Here is a 16,761-nt window from a genome sequence, read left to right on the forward strand (position 1 = left end):
TCTTAATTTTAAAATGAGCATTCTGCCGCCTAGTGTTATCAACAGAAATCTGAACAAATCACAATCCGTTGGCTCATCTGAAATCGAATGTAATTTTAGATGAACAGAATAATGGAAATAATGGGGTAGGGACAACAATGGGTCCTACAAAAATGTTTTGAACACGTCCAGTCAAAAGTTAATGCAACTACATTCAGTCGAATTTACTCCCAAGCTATGCATAGGAATTCAGTCATGCTAATTTTAATAAACTGAGTATGACTATGTGTCCTGTTGCTTTTTGGATTTGGTGTGTAAGACTGCATAGCTGCTTACATTTTAAGACTCCTTGGGGGTAATGGCTTTGGGGCTGCAATGATGTGCTCTCTTATTTCTAAATTTACTAGTACACCACTGTGCAACAATCTTTTAAAACAATCTTTTCACTCATTTGGTATTAATCCTTATTGTTATTTGGTGCTATCTTGCTGTCCTCCTCAAGAAGAAAATGTCTATATAATAGTTGAACATGTAAAATATTAATAGTTGGAGGGGACAAATATTCTAGTTGATGTACTTTCCTGCTTTTTAATATTGCATCAGTTTGTGCAGTCGCTAAATGCTTCTGCAGATTGCTGCTCTGAAAGTAAGGATTTCATCTGGGAACTTGGATTTCATTGGATATAAAACACTGCAATCCAGATACGCTTTTTGAAGCCAACACAGTCATTTGATGGGACTTGACTTACGGGTTCTTGAAATGTAGTATGCACGCCACTCACTCCTTGTCTTTCATAAAAAACGATGTCAGGCCTACTGTGATTTTAGCGTGTGTTCCTTTAGCACCTAGCTCTGTGTAAACACTTATTTTTGTATTTACCCTTACCACATTTGTAGGCCATACATTTTCCAAGGATCTGGTGTTTTCTCCGCTGAATCCTCTTAGCACCTTCATAAAATGACTGGCCAATGTGAGTGAGCTCAAAGGCCTTGTATGAATTTGTACCCAGCTCTCTCTAGTCCTTACTCCCAACATCCTGTCTACTGTACTACATGGGATGTCCTCTTCCAAATAGCATTTTAACGTCTCTTCGTCTTTAAGGTACATTAGGCAGATAGTCACTTGGGCAAGGACACCCATTGAACACATAAAGGATTTAAAGCAGAATTTCCCATGTCCAGGCCCAGCAATCAAACCACTGCACCCAATGGAAGAGGCAGCTTGAGAGGAACTGGTCTACCCCAGCCCATAATGGATTGCAGTAAGCCCTCAGTTTATGTGGGGGTTACATTCCATGGATTGCTCCTTAAGCCAAAATCCCATATAGTCAAAACAAATGGGGTGCAATGGCAGTTGGGATTGCCAAAGTCTATTTCCTCGACACCCGTCTACTTTTTAATTGTAAAAGAAAAAGAAACAGGTCAGGGACATAAAGCTAAATACACACAAGTTAAGTGCATGTAAGTTATGGGCTTACTGTATACTAAATCGCCTAGAGGTAAGGATTGAAGTCAAGGCTGAGATTTGTGCAACAAACAAGAGGCAAAGTACCAACTCTCTTTCCACAAATAGTAGAACTCTGAGGAAGATGGCTGCTTGCTTCCTGTTTCCTGCTTGTGTCTTCACAAAGCAAGTGGGCCCATGCCCGTTTCTGAGCTAGCCCTAAGAAGTCTGAGCTCTAATGCAGCCATAGCCCACGTGGTACAACTCCCATGATGCATGACCATTGACCATAATGGCAGGGGCTAATGGGAACTGTAGTACAACAACATCTGGAAAGGCACCACATTAGTTACCCTTATTCAAATGTTACAAATTGATTGCAGGAGAGGAAGAAAGAGAAAGAGAAAGATCTACTATGGCAGCCTGAGTCCAACTAAATAATCAAACCAGGCATCACCCCCTGGCACTCAATCCATCTCAGTTCAAGAGGAACCTGTTCCTCCTTCACCCAGTCTTTAATCAAAGCTCCTAGTATTTAGTCCCTCTGGCCAAGCCAAGTAACTTAGTTCAATTAAGTTCCAATTACTACTACTATTTAAACTGGAAAGAGCAGGCTGTGCTGTTGTCAGATGTGCCTCAAGCCAGGAAGCACCTGCTTTTCTCCAAATCAAGAGTGGAAAAGGGAGTGTGAGGCAAGAGAAGGTAATAGATGATTTAGAAGGGGATGATGTTTCACCATGCTGTTTTTGTTAATGTGGCCTTTCTTTTTCACAGCACTGCGATGGTCTCCAGTGCCGGTGCTTCTGAATAGCATACATTTTTTGACTAGGTAGTCCTCACAAGGTGATCTTACTACAGTGGTACCTCAGGTTAAGTACTTACCAGTAATTCGTTCCGGAGGTCCGTTCTTAACCTGAAGCACCACTTTAGCTAATGGGGCCTCCTGCTGCCGCCGCGCTGCCGGAGCACGATTTCTGTTCTCATCCTGAAGCAAAGTTCTTAACCTGAAGCACTATTTCTGGGTTAGCGGAGTCTGTTACCTGTACCGTATGTAACCTGAGGTACCACTGTACTCAGTTTTTGCAATTTGTGTGGAATAGCCCCTGAGAGGAAAATCTGAACAGTTACCATAGGAAGCACAATCTAGCTTCTATTTCACACACAGAGAACCTGGGCATGACAAGGAGCAGAGTAAAATTGCCACATGAGTTTCGGCACCTCCCAGAAATTGTATAACTGCTTTCGTAGTGCCAGTGGGCAGGCCTGTTCTTTCTGTCTTCCCCACTTATTGTTTTAAATCAAAGGTTATGGGAAAAAGAGAAATGCTTTGCTTTGGCTGTTGTGCAGCAGAGGGCACTGTGATGCAAGCTAATGGGGGAAAAGTGAATTCTAAAAAGGTGTGTGAAACTCCTGCCTGCGTTAAAAACAGTTTCTTTGTGCAATGACTGGGTCCTTGACAAATGTGGTTGCTGCAGTCTACCCCTCACGTCTCCTGTTCTCACTGTTGGGAGGATCACAAATTAAACACGTAACTGTATTCTGATTTTTCTCCCCCCCCCCCACTCACAATCTATTTGACAGTGAGCAGCAGCAAATTAGCTCAGCCACAACTCTTCAGCTGAAAGAAACTGTCATTACTCTGGTGGGAGGAGGGAAACAGAGAGTGATTGATAACCCAGGTAAAGTATGTTTGTAATTAGAAACAGAATGTTTATTAATGTATATCGTTCATAGGCCTCATATTTCCAGCTGGTTGCATTTATAATTCATAGCTATGGGAAGAAAAGACATGGGGAGAGGGCTGAATACTGCGGGGCTGGGAGGGTTTCTCCTCACTTTGAATAGATGCCAATCCAGTAAAATCTTCATAAATCCTTCTGCAGTCCAATATAAGACTGCTGTAAATTGCAAACTTCGGGGCCAGCTTCTTCTACCCCACCCCACTGTATGTTCTACAACCAAGTTGCTCTTTCTCAGTCCCCAGAGAAGCTGCAGATTGAACAAATTTGATGTTGTTGTTTTGTCGTTTAGTCGTGTCCGACTCTTCGTGACCCCATGAACCAGAGCACGCCAGGCACTCCTGTCTTCCACTGCCTCCCAGAGTTTGGTCAAACTCATGCTGGTAGCTTCGAGAACACTGTCCAACCATCTCGTCCTCTGTCGTCCCCTTCTCCTTGTGCCCTCCATCTTTCCCAACATCAGGGTCTTTTCCAGGGAGTCTTCTCTTCTCATGAGGTGGCCAAAGTACTGGAGCCTCAGCTTCACGATCTGTATTGAACATTTATCTTCCTGCAAAAAGCATATACGTTACCACTGAATTGCACAATTTCCCTGTTTTACAGGTGAGTAAGGAACTTGTATGAAAGTGTTGTATAAATAAGGGTAGACTCATGGGGGGATAAGTTGTTCTAAGATGATAAGCACAAGCATTTCTGCTTGCCAAAGGGAGTGCTCTCCGCTCTCTTCCCCACCCATCAGAGCAGATGTGGGACAAGAAGGGGGGGGGAGCCCCATTGCGCTAGCAGGAGACTTTGCACTGGCTTCTGCTAGTGGATCCAGCCTATGGAGTTGAATCCAGACTTAATTTATTCATCGCTTTCCCCAGTCGAGGAAGTCTGAAAGCAACTTACAACAAAAGTAAAATACAAAAAAATAATAATACATAGCATATAAAAAGGTAAAGGGACCCCTGACCATTAGGTCCAGTCATGGCCGACTCTGGGGGCGCTCATCTCACTATTTATTGGCCGAGGGAGCCGGCGTACAGCTTCCGGGTCTTGTGGCCAGCATGACTAAGCCACTTCTGGCGAACCAGAGCAGGGCACGGAAACGCCGTTTACCTTCCCGCCGGAGCAGTACCTATTTATCTACTTGCACTTTGACGTGTTTTTGAACTGCTAGGTTGGCAGGAGCTGGGACCGAGCAACGGGAGCTCACCATCGCGGGGATTCGAACCACCAACCTTCTGATCGGCAAATCCTAGGCTCTGTGGTTTAACCCACAGTGCCACCCGCGTCCCACATAGCATATAGATCCTACTTAAACCAGTGGGGAAAGATAGTCATGTCTCAACTTAGTTTTCACTGGAATAAAGTTGACTTCGTAGCAGTGCCTGAAGATGGCTACAGTTACACATAAGGTTAACTCCACATTTGGGTATGGGTGTCTAGAGATGAACATGGTAGCTCATTTTTGTCACTCTCCAACTTGTAGAGGATGACCTTACAAGCAATGAACCTTCTGCAAAGCTCCTTGTTTGTTTGTTTGTTTGTTTTTGAATCCTTACTATCCAGTGTCTTAAAATATACAGGGAGTGAGTGCAACAGAAACTGATGGGTAAACAAAACAACAACAAATTGGGTGGCAGAGATTGTGTCCTTGCACCCTGTTCTTCTGGGTAGATATGCATACGATTACTCTGTACATCTAGATCTCTGGTTCCCAATGTGGGGCACACGCCCCACAGGGGGGCAATTTGAGAATGAGTTATTAACAGTGAGTGGCCTTTTAGGGTTCCTCCACGTGGATAGGAGTTCACTTTTGGAATAATAAGAATTTTATGTCATGGGGGGGGGTGGAATTGGGATTTTAGAGATGCTTAGGTGGGACATGGCCAAAAACAGGTTGGGAACCACTGATCTACAGCCAACCCATAATGTATCAATCGGGAACCAAATTACCTTTCTGATTCAGGGGTGGGGCTTCTGGACCAGAGGGACCTATTCCCCCAGGCAGATTTTTATTTTTAAATAAAGGGAAAGGTGTGCTTTCCATAGCATATAAATTGTATGACCTGGACTTTTTCACTGGTTAGCAAATGTAGAAAACTTTCACATATATGTAATTTCCAAAGGATTTTTGCTGTTTAAGCGCAGTAATTTTTGCCTAACCCTCTCTACATGTTAATCAATACAATTGCAGTTGTCAGGATGAAAAGCAACTCTATCCTCTGCTAGAACATAAAGGCTACAAGTATCATTCCAAATTTTGATGCCTCGAAGCATCTTAAGAGCTCTCACCTGTTGAAAGCAGTGTTTTATTGTGCTTTGGGCTGAATGAGATAATTGCACCACCAGTCTTTGAGGCCATAAACTATGTAAGTCTCTTTTAGTTTGGTTTGTTTGTTTACATTTTGCACAGAACAGAATTCAGTCAATAATTCCACCCTGTATAATACATTTTGATAAATACCTTTTAAAGTGCTTCCATCTGAAGCTACCCGACGTTGCGCTTCTTTAGAAAAGTGCTGACAGTCTTGAGAGAGAAAAATCAATCCTCTTTATTCCACATTCCAAATAGCCTATTCTCTCCCCAAACTAGGACAGTGTTCTTAGCGTTGCATGAATGTCTGGCAGTTTTCTGATATATGCAAGGCTGAATATGACCAAATGTTTGCTTCTGCCTCCGGCGCTCATCATAACTTCTGCTCTTTCCTGTGGAGCTTGAAGATTACTGCATCAGCCTGCTGAGCTGACCTGCAGGAAAAATGCAGCTGTGTTTTTTTCCTGGAAAGATGGATTTCTCCATGGAGGGCGTGAGAAATGGATGTCGACATGGAACCGGCGAGGAAGAGATTCATAAGGCAAGTGCTACTTGCATACCATTCAACAAGAACTAGGCTGCCTTTTTTAACCAGAGCCAGTCTAGGAGGATACCATGGCTGATGGTATCAAAAGTCAACAGGAGATAAGAAACAGGAGCAAAGTCACACTCCTTCTGTCCCAGTCTCTGCAAATATCATCCATCAGGCCTGAGGCCACATTGGAATGGATCTAAATAATCTCTGCCATCCAAGAATGCTTGTAGTGGCCCTACCACAACCCTCTCCTTTCCTCAAAGGGGTATATTTGATAGGGGTTGATAGTTGCTTCAGTCTAAAGGGTCCAGAGCTAATTTCTTTGGGAACAACCACACCACTGCCTCTTTCAAAACAACAGGTACCACCCCTCATGCAATGAATTAAGCCGGGGTTAGGCTTAAAGGTAAAGGGTAAAGGGACCCCTGACCATTAGGTCCAGTCGTGGCCGACTCTGGGATTGCGGCGCTCATCTCGCTTTATTAGCCGAGGGAGCCGGCTTCCGGGTCATGTGGCCAGCATGACTAAGCTGCTTCTGGCGAACCAGAGCAGCGCACGGAAACGCCATTTACCTTCCCGCCGGAGCGGTACCTATTTATCTACCTGTACTTTGATACACTTTTGAATGGCTAGGTTGGCAGGAGCAGGGACCGAGCAATGGGAGCTCACCCCGTCGCGGGGATTCGAACCGCCAGCCTTCTGATCGGCAAGCCCTAGGCTCTGTGGTTTAGACCACAGCGCCACCCATGTCCCTTCGGGGTTAGGCTTAATTTTCTCCAAATCATATCAGAGCCTATTTCCCAGGACAGTCCCAAGCAGCGTGGCATACTGTTGAATGTATGGTTCAGGAGTTTTAGTCCAAAACATCTGGTGGGGGTGCCAAGTTGGAGAAGGTTCAACAAAAGCATGCCTTAAGAGCACCATTTCCAGTACTGGAAAGGCTGGAAAGGAGTTTTGTGAGCCTCCTCTGCCATGAGTTACTTTTCCACTGATGGTCAACACTAGCTCACCAACAGGGGTCACAAAGGAGGATCCATTTGGACAGACTCTGTAGGCTTTGTTGTAGTACACATGCTTGGTATGCGGTAGGTCCCAGATTTAATCCCTGGCACCTGTCTCCAAAAGGGCAGGGGAAAACCCAATTCTGAAACCCTGGAGAACCACTGTCTGCCAGTCTTCAGCTTGTTGCTCTCCTTTTCAATTGCAACTCCTATATAATTCCTAAATATGCACCATGCTAACTGGGGATAATGGGAGTTGTAATCCAAAACATCTGGAAGGTCTCAAGCTGTGGAAGGCTGGTGTAGGCAATCCTGAGCTAAACAGACCTATGGTCTGACTCGGTGTAAGGCAGCTTCCTGTGTTCCTAGTACGTAGCACTTCACATACATACCACCCATCATAGAGCCAGGCTAGTAAGCACCATCACAATCACTGTTTGACGGCCACAGAATGGCTTTTGAGTGCCTATTCAGCTCCATTTTTAGAAAGCTAACTTGAGATCAGTTACATACCCCAACTCCTGTTCTCACTAGCTCTCGCTGGTGCCATTGTCCCTCCCCCAGACTCACATTTCAGAAGTCTGATTATATCTTGTGACTTGCTGGATGCCTGTAAATTACCCCTTTGCATGGTGACCCTGGGGTATTGTAAGTATTGCTGAGCTTTTTATCATCATAACTCTGGTTGACACCAGCCTTTCATCAGCATTAGATAAATTGACATTGAATTAACCTCTTACCAGTGAAACCATGGAAATCGTTTTTCATCAATGTTCCTGCTCCTCGGAGGTGTTTGCTTGCCGTCGGAAGCCCCCAGCATCGGTCTTCTTTCCATCAAAGGTACGGTAATAATTAATTTTTCTGTGCTTTGGGGGTTTGGGTTTATTTCTTAGACAAACAGAACAAACATTGTCAGAATTTATTTTCAGTTACTTTTCTCATCTCCGCAGCTCTGCAGCTTTGATAAAAGGATCTCATCTCCATGGGTTGCCTTTAATCTACTTCAATAAAATGTGAATAATCTCATCAACACCTTTGGAGACTTAACTCCACCCAGCTGGAACACAGGGGCTCTCTGTTGTGGTTGCCAGGCAATGCTGCAGTAGATGCTGAACCCTTACAGGAAAAAATATTCTTACTGGTAACTGGTGGAAAAAATGTTGATGGCCTGGGTTGGGTTCTGAGGTCAGGAAGCTTGTGTATCCCTTAACCGTGGGATCCTGATTACTTCAACCAGAACTATCCAGAAATCAAAGTGTGGTTGCTGACAGTCCAAACATTTCCTGCAGCATAGTGCAATCCCCTATGGCCTATACAATGGAGTAAGCCTCATTGAATACTTACTGTTGTGTAAACATGCATAGGGTTGTTTGCTAGCCAACAGAGGTCCAGCAGTTGTCTCCAAACAACTCACAAACAAGGTACAAAAAACACTTCTTTCTTGATGTTTGCCCACTACCTGATATTCAGTGAAGTTTCACTCAGTGCAGACCTCTTGAAATTAGTGAACATGTACCGTATTTTTCCGTGTATAAGACTATATTTTTTCCTAAATTTTTGAAGTTTAAAATAAGGGGTCGCCTTATACACGGATAGCGCATAGTGCATTTTCTTAATTTTGGGTTTTAAAAAATAGGGGTCGTCTTATACATGGGGGCGTCTTATACATGGAAAAATACTGTATATCCTGTTCATTATACATGTTTATTGATTTCAGTTAATGATATACAATGAAATGCTATACAGTGAATTGAAAAGAAGGTTCAAAATAACTTTTGTAAAAAACAACAACCAGAAGCTTTTCTTTAGGACTTATAGGGACAGAACTACCTAAATTGTATAGAAATTTATTTATGTATGTTACTGCAGCACCAAGAATGCTACTTGCCCAAAAGTGGAAAGAAGCAGAAGTCCCAGTAAAGGAAGAATGGATACAAAAACTTATGGAATATGAAGAAATGGTGAAACTTACCAGAAGAATAAGAAATCACGATAACAAACTGTTTATAAAAGAATGGAAATGGTTTATTGAATATTTACAGATAAATTGCAAACAGATAAAAATATTAGCAGGTTTATTATAATAAGCTGCAGTTACTAAAAAACCTGCAGATATTAAAAAATTAATTTAAGGAACCGCAGAAAGAGGGTGAAGTCAAACTTTGAAATGTTAAATTGATTATAAAACTAATGAAATGTATATACTTGAAAAGTATAAACAAAACAAAACAAACAAACAAAAAGAAATCAATGACTAATTTCCGTTAATTTCAATAAGACTGCTCTGGATAAAACTTGGTTGAGTACCAACCAAGTTGTTTTTCCACAGTGTATGACATTTCACAGTTGGTCTCATCTGCCTTTGGGGGAGGGGGGAGTCCACTAACCATGTGTGGAAAACCAAGTAAGATTTCCCTTCAACACCCGCCTCCCTTTTAAACTAAAGGCAGGCCTGTCTGGCTTAAGTTTAGTCATACAGTTTCACCTTCATAAAAATATGGGGAAACTTTTTTGTACTTGCTATGGATAGTAGCACTTGTTTCCCTTCAATATGCACTACTACACTATCAATTAATTGAAACAGGAACTTTTGACCCAAGTGTCCCTATTTTCCAGGGATGTCCCTGATTTAGAGAAGCCGTCCCTATTTCTGATGTGATCCTGGAATGTTTCACTTTTCCTTTGCGCATCCCTATTTTCGTTGGAGGGTATGGAGTTATCTGACCCTGAGCCACCTGAAGGCAATCCTTTATAGGGAAGTTATTTTAATGTTTAATGTTTTATTATTATGTTTTTACATATGTTGGAAGCTGCCCAGAGTGTTTGGGGCAACCCAGTATGATGTGTGGGGTATAAATAGTAGAGTTATTATTATGGAATGGGACGTCTCTGTTTTCACCAGAGAAATGTTGGAGGGTATGTTATAGACATTTGTGTAGTGTAGCAGCATTACAGAGTGTACATGTAACATTTTGGTTCATGAGTGGATACATTTTTCCACACATGATATTTGGGGAAATTCTCCTTCCAGACAATACAGATATCTGGCTTACTGAAGAATTACACATACAACACAATAGCTCTCTCAAAAGTCCACACAGACAATTCAGCTATCCTGATATGTGTGGTAAATACATAAGCATGACTTTGCACAAACAGAACAGTGTAAAGTACAGTTGTGGCTGACAGAAAATCTCCAGGTTAGATTACCTCAATGAATTTCTGAAGATGGTTGGAAACTGCAGCTCAGATTTCAGTAGCTGACTGGGGCAAGACAATCCGAGCATCACCAATCTTAGTATGACTGCATGGGCCCCTCTCCATGTGCTCTCTCTGGGAGGTGTGAGAGGTGATCACAAAAAAATCTGGCCTTTTCAGCTCCCCATCTGTGGAACATTGTCTCCAGGGAAGAATGTCTGGTGCCATCAATTGCTTTTAGGTGACAGGTAAAAACGTTTTTATTTAATTTGGAGGGTATCTAGTCATATGCAGCCTCTTGTTGTGCTCATCCTTTAAGTGAGATAGGGAGGATTTGCTCCAAACACACACAAACACACACACACACAGAGAGAGAGAGAGAGAGAGAGAGAGAAAGAAAGAAAGAAAGAAAGAAAGAAAGAAAGAAAGAAAGAAAGAAAGAAAGAAAGACAGACAATTTGGATTAGCACTTCTGGTGTGTGTGTGTGTGTGTGTGTGCGCGCGCGCGTGTGTGTGTGCGCACGTGTGTGTGTGTTTACAATGGAATCTCAGTTGTTGAACGTAATTGGTTCTGGAAGACTATACGACTTCCGAAACATTCGACAACTGAGGCGCAATTGCTGTTTGGCAAAATCCATTGAAAAAATGGAGAAATGCACCTCAGAAGCCGTTCAACTTCCAAGGCATGTTCGAAAACTGAAGCATTCACTTTCGGGTTGTTGCCGTTTGAAAGTCGAAACGTTTGACTTCTGAAGCGTTCGACAACCGAGGTTCCACTGTACCTTAAATGTTTCCTGTTATTTTCTTTTTTATCTTGCAACTTTCTTTCAGGCACTTCAAAAAGCAACAAATAAGGTTAAGGTTAAAAAAAGGAGATATTTTAATACATCATGTGTGCCTCATTTTCTGTGCGAGAGGCTGTTGGGATGGCTATAGGTAAAACTGACAAGAGGAGAATGCAAGCAGGGAGGTTCTGATAGGTCAGCAAGTACCTAATTGCTCTGCCAGCTGGAGCTTGAGGAACCTGCAGGACTTGGCTCCAACACTTGTCATTCTGTAATAACTAATGTTAGACTTAATGGAGGAATCAGGTCACTGGTTGCTAGCAAAATGCCCATTTTATTACAAAGACTCCTTTCATCTGCTGTGCCTATAATACTTTTACAGCTCCATTAAAAAAAGATTTCATTTTCCCTTTACTGTAATGGCTTGGGTCATAAATGAATTAATCTATTAGTTAGTATTCGGGCAAACTCTACCGTTCTATCTATACGGCCCTCTTCATCACTAGTTAAGCAGGAGTTAATGGACTCTTAGAATTAAGTGACCTATTTGGAGTACAATAATTTCTGTTGGCCTCAGTTTGCAAGAATTTTGACACCTCACTGCTCTGGTCAAGTGAATATAGCATCCTCCCAGCTAGGCCTCTAAGCCGTACACTAGCCTTTCCCTCATGTGTAACTAATTACTCTCTACCATGTAGCTTCAAGAGGAACTAAATAGCCTTTGTAGACAAACGTACAGTCCTGATGAGGGAAGCAGAGTCCTTCCTGATCATGGTTTTTCCAGTATCTTATCAAGCAGTGAGTTCTCAACAATGAATTAACAGATAATTTGAAATATAAGGTTATGAGGCCTTCTACCTATGAGTACCAGATGCTGGGGCAAACCACAGGAGAAGTTGGCCACCTCTGAGTTCTCCTTGTGAGCTTCCAAAGCCATAAACTTTTTGGATGGATCCAGCAAGGCATTTTTTTAATGTGCTTCAGCTTAAGGAGTGGAATCGCTGTAGAATGTAGAAAGGAATGGCAAGGCTCTGATCAGTGCCTAGAGTCATAGTTCCCTAGTCACCTTTCTTCTGGAATTCATATCAAAGTGGAGATTTCACTTGAGAGGGCTGCATTTCATCAACAGCTTGTGCTGCAGTGCGCTGAGTGGCCTAGATGTGGCTTCAGATCTGGAAAACTTGTTTCAAATCCGTGTTCCGATAAGAGGCTCACAGCATGGCTTTGGGAAAGCCGCTATCTCCCAGCCTAACATTTAGGAGGAAGGCTAAATCACCATTCAAGGAGAATGACAGAATACAAAATATACCAAAATAACAAGATCTCCTTTGCAATATACAGTATACAGTACGGCCTATCTTCTGTAGTGACAGAGCACCGCTGCTAGCAAATATTTCACAGCAGGGAATTGCAGAAGCATTTTTACCAGTGAGAAAAGCAGCTCTGCTGCTTTCCGAAGAATGCTTTCTTTTGAGAGAGAGATACTGACTTCAATGTTTCCCTGTTGTGGAAAACACATAATTGCAACCCTGTTGACTAGGGTTTGGTCGTATCTAGCATACACAGAAACTTTGAAGCCATTTTGAGAGTAGGCAGATGGTGTTCTTTTCAGTCACTCCATCTAATGCTGAACTTGGGTGACCTGTGCAAGCATCTTTGTAGGCAAAATGGGAACTGAAGGCTTAGAAGGCAATGACACTTGTGTGCGGACAGGCCTGACTTTCTCTGGTCTCGTCTGAGCAGGGCTCACTTTCAAAGAAAACATTGTTCAGGCGCTTGCTTCTTCGTGCTGGGGAGGGGAAACAGGAGGTAGAAGGCGGCAGAGAGGGGGGAAGAGGTGAATGAGCAGCTGAAAGCTAGAAAGGCAGAAGTGGATAAGATGGTACCTAACACCAAGGAAACTATTGTCGATATACCCAGGAGCCTCACCAAAATGCTGGAGAGGCTGCACCTCCACAGGCACATACCTCCACATGTGGGAATGTCCCCAAATCCAACTTTTCTGGACATCAGTCATATAAGAAATACACAAAATAACTAAGGAGGTATTAGAAGTAACCACAGAACTGGCCCTACTCAACATCTTCCAAGATAACAATGTCCGTTCACATTATAAAGAGCTCATAACCCACCTACTCTCAGCATCCAGAAACATCATAGCCAGGCACTGGAGAGAACTGTCAGGAGTAAACATGGACCAGTGGTATCAGACAGTATAGGAAACAGCCTTACTAGAAAAGTTAACCAATAAACTGAAACTGACACAGGGACAAATAGAAGAAGACGCCTTCATCACATACACATTCATAATACTGGCGTACAAGTATAGCCAAATACAGGTCTAAATTCACACCCCTAGATTCTGATCACTATAATCTCTGGAGTTGTTGACTCAGGGCCTGGTTTGGTGAGTTACCAGCACTTAAAAATTCTCATCTTTTTATATATTGTAGCTGCTTAAAAGCCTCTTGAGTTTGCTGATCTACCTCTGCTTTTTATTGATTTTTTTTATGGTCTTATATTTTTCTCCTGTGTTTGTAAGCCATCTGGGAACCTCCTGCTGAAGGTGTGGCATATTATATTCACCAAAAAATCGGTCAGGGATATCTGATTTCTTCTCTTTGTTACCATTTCCCCCAGTGAGTTTCAAAACTAGCTTACCCTTGTTACTTGTAAGAATTTGTCAAGAAGGGCATTTCTGAGGTGCATTTAACTGTGTGTGCAGAGTCTGTATGATTTGAAAGAGAGAACCTGAACTGAATTAGGCTAATAGATCACCCTAGATTTGTTCCAAATATGTTTTCTGAGGCTGCGTCCTGTTGAGGTAGGATGACCAACTGTTTTTTAGCTGTCACTTCAGAGTGAAAAAGAAGGAGTCAATAAAACATCTCACCCACAACCTTTTCTGTTTATGGCTTTATTGAGCTACACATTTACATACACACTTTACCCTAGTGTAACATGCAAGTTTTTGAATGTTAGAGTCTGTATATTCCAAAGAAGAGTGTCAGTCGTGTGTATGATTTGAGCTTCTTAGCTGTGATTTCACTCTTCGTACTTCAACATGTTCTACAAGGTTGAAATGGAAGCGGCTGTTCAACCTTGCATGGTGAAATAGTTATAGAGAAGAACTGGAGAGTTAGCAGAGAAGGAGCTGGGGCAATGATTGGGATGTGGGGACCGTGCAAGAAATAGTGTTATGCCATCCTAACCTAAGGGACATCACATTAAGGTTACTACATACTTCAGGAGATGCTGAATTTCATACAAGAAAAAAAATCATGTGGCGGAAGCATAGAAGCTGCATGCAGCACATTGAGATACAAATATGAGCAGAATACCTGGTGCAGACAGGTTTTATATCTTAACCCAGTGACAGCAATTCAGACTTTGACCTCTGCAGGTCAACTAATCTGAGGTTGAGATGCAGATGGAGTGTATTATGGGGTGCATGCCTAGGCTCAGACTTCATGCAGATGGTTGTTTCAAGTTTATCATACCGTCACACCCGCAGCGAGGGTCTGTATGTCAGAGGAAGCCTGCTGTAATTGGTAGAAACTCAAGTCAGACATTTCAGACCTTGCCACTTCATTATGTCATGTGTCTAAGGAAGAATCAGACGGCGGGGAGATCATAATGTCTCTGCCTAGGTGCCAAATTTAGCTTTTGAGTGGCACCCTTCCGCCCCTCGCTATCTAGTAGTTTGCAAGACTGAAAGAGAAGCGGCTGTAATTGGATATTGTACGAAGGGGCACTGTGCTGGCTTCAGTCAGTCTGCCCTTTCTGAGCCAAGCTGCTTAATGAGAAGAGTCAAGAAGTTCAAGGTCACTCCAGGAGCTGACTTCCAAGTCTGTCTTTAGCTAGAGCTTTTGCTTTGATTGAACTTCTGGCAAGGGGAAAGGGAACACATAACTAAGGAGAGCAATTTTTCTTACCTTGTATGAGCATGTGATGAAGGAGTCACGTAGAACTGTAGTCAGTAGATGAATAGTATAATGAGGCTTTAATTCTGAGCCATAACACAGTCCTAGAAGATCAGAAGTAAAGTTGGGATTTGAGCATATCCATAATGCTTTATTTTCTACTGAGTGCTCATCCACACTTATGCTTGGCCTGTTTTCTTAATTGTATTGTGTACCAATTAATTCCCCCAGCATCCGAGAGCTTTTCTCATTGTTCTGCGCCTTGCAATAATCCAATCTTATCCACTGACTTGAAGCTCAGTTAAGCAAAAATCTCTCTTCGAAATTTGCATGCACCTGGATCACTCGCTGGATCATCACCTTGTTGTGGTGAGTGGGCTTGCACCTTCCTATGATCCTTGTGAGCGAAGCTGTCGGGAGTCTCGTACTCCCAGTAGGGTCACCCAAGGCGGTAAGGTCAAGGGGGAGGAGCTAGACAAAGAATGATCCAAGAAATTCTCAGTGGCAGCATAGGCAGAAGATAGCAAGTGGTATGTTACAATGGTTGTGAAGGTGGATGAAGGCTGCAGCAGATAAGAATCTACCAGTCATTGTGATATTCATGCCATCAGAATAGAGCCTTTACTGCAAAGGCGTGTTGGTCAGGGTGCACTGATTTGTAAATAAATACACAAATAAATTCATGCACAGGCATTTTCCAAAAACCCATCCCAAACCCCACAAAGTCCCATGGTAACGGGGAAAGGACCATGAAATCTGGAAGCTCCTAGTCATGAACGAGCACATGGGCAGTGGATACAGACCCAGTTGTTCTGACTCAAGGAATAAGGCAGTTGAGTAGCTCGGCAGCTGTATCCATGACTGAGCAGCCCTATTTAGGATCCACTCTGCTTACCCCAAAAAGGGGGAGGGGCTAGAAAAGGTGCCCTAAACATAGGCTGCCTCACTTTTCCCCTGACTGCATTACTGCACTCAGTGGGGTCACCACCCAGCGGTTGTAAAAATTGACCTTTGGGACATGGAATACACAGAACAATATAACAAAGATAATGAGTGTCCTGAACGCAAGACTGCCATCATTGCAAGAGAGTTGCGACATTTTAACATCAATATTGCAGCACTTCAAGAAACTCAAAGAGCACGAGAGGGACAACTGAAGGAAGAAAGAGGAGGCTACACATTCTTCTGGAAAGGTCTACTTGAACAAGAATGTTGAATACATGGAGTAGGCTTTCCTATCAAAAACGATCTTGTGAAGCTCTTGTCAGAAGTCCCTACCGGCATTAATGAGCAACTTTCAACCTTTCAAATAAAACTTACCAAAAACCACCAGGCTACTATTTTAAGCACTTATGCACCAACACTGAATGCCAATGAAGGCATTAAAGAAAAAAAGTTATTCTCAGCTGCCAACAGGCCTGGTGCCTAAAGCTAGCTCCCCTTAAAGCACATCTTCCATTCTGTGCACATGACCAAGCCAGCGTGGACATCACTGAGACAGGAGTGCAGACATGCTGAGATTGTGGGCTTGGAAGAGCACATCTTTGTTTGAGACTCTGTTCTGCCATGTGATGCCCCAAATCAAAGCAGCAGCAACAAAAATACAATGAAAATATGAATAATGTGATTGCGGCAAATGGAAGAGAAACGGGAGAGGATTCCTGAGGGATTGATTGCAAAAGGTAAGTCGTATGTTTAAGGGCTGGGTAAGGGCTGAGAAGCCTTGTAATAATAATTGTTTTATTATTTATACCCCGCCCATCCTGCTGGGTTTCCCCAGCCACTTTGTACTCAAAGCATCACACAGATGTGAACACAGTTACCTACAAAAATCGCATAAGATCTGTCAGCATTT

The 16,761-nt window shown here is 42.8% G+C and overlaps 1 long non-coding RNA gene across 1 annotated transcript; it reads right to left on the bottom strand.

Annotated features, from left to right (window-relative positions):
- Nucleotides 1-5,352: 5,352 nt before the first annotated feature.
- LOC310763033 lies at nucleotides 5,353-15,515 on the bottom strand. Its single transcript, XR_014548402.1, has 3 exons — nucleotides 14,919-15,515; nucleotides 7,741-7,888; nucleotides 5,353-5,898 (listed from the first exon to the last, which is right to left on the bottom strand). It is a non-coding gene; the product is annotated as an uncharacterized lncRNA (long non-coding RNA).
- Nucleotides 15,516-16,761: the final 1,246 nt, after the last annotated feature.

This window comes from Podarcis filfolensis (assembly GCF_964270895.1).
Source record: "Podarcis filfolensis genome assembly, chromosome: 5".
NCBI lineage: Eukaryota > Metazoa > Chordata > Lepidosauria > Squamata > Lacertidae > Podarcis > Podarcis filfolensis.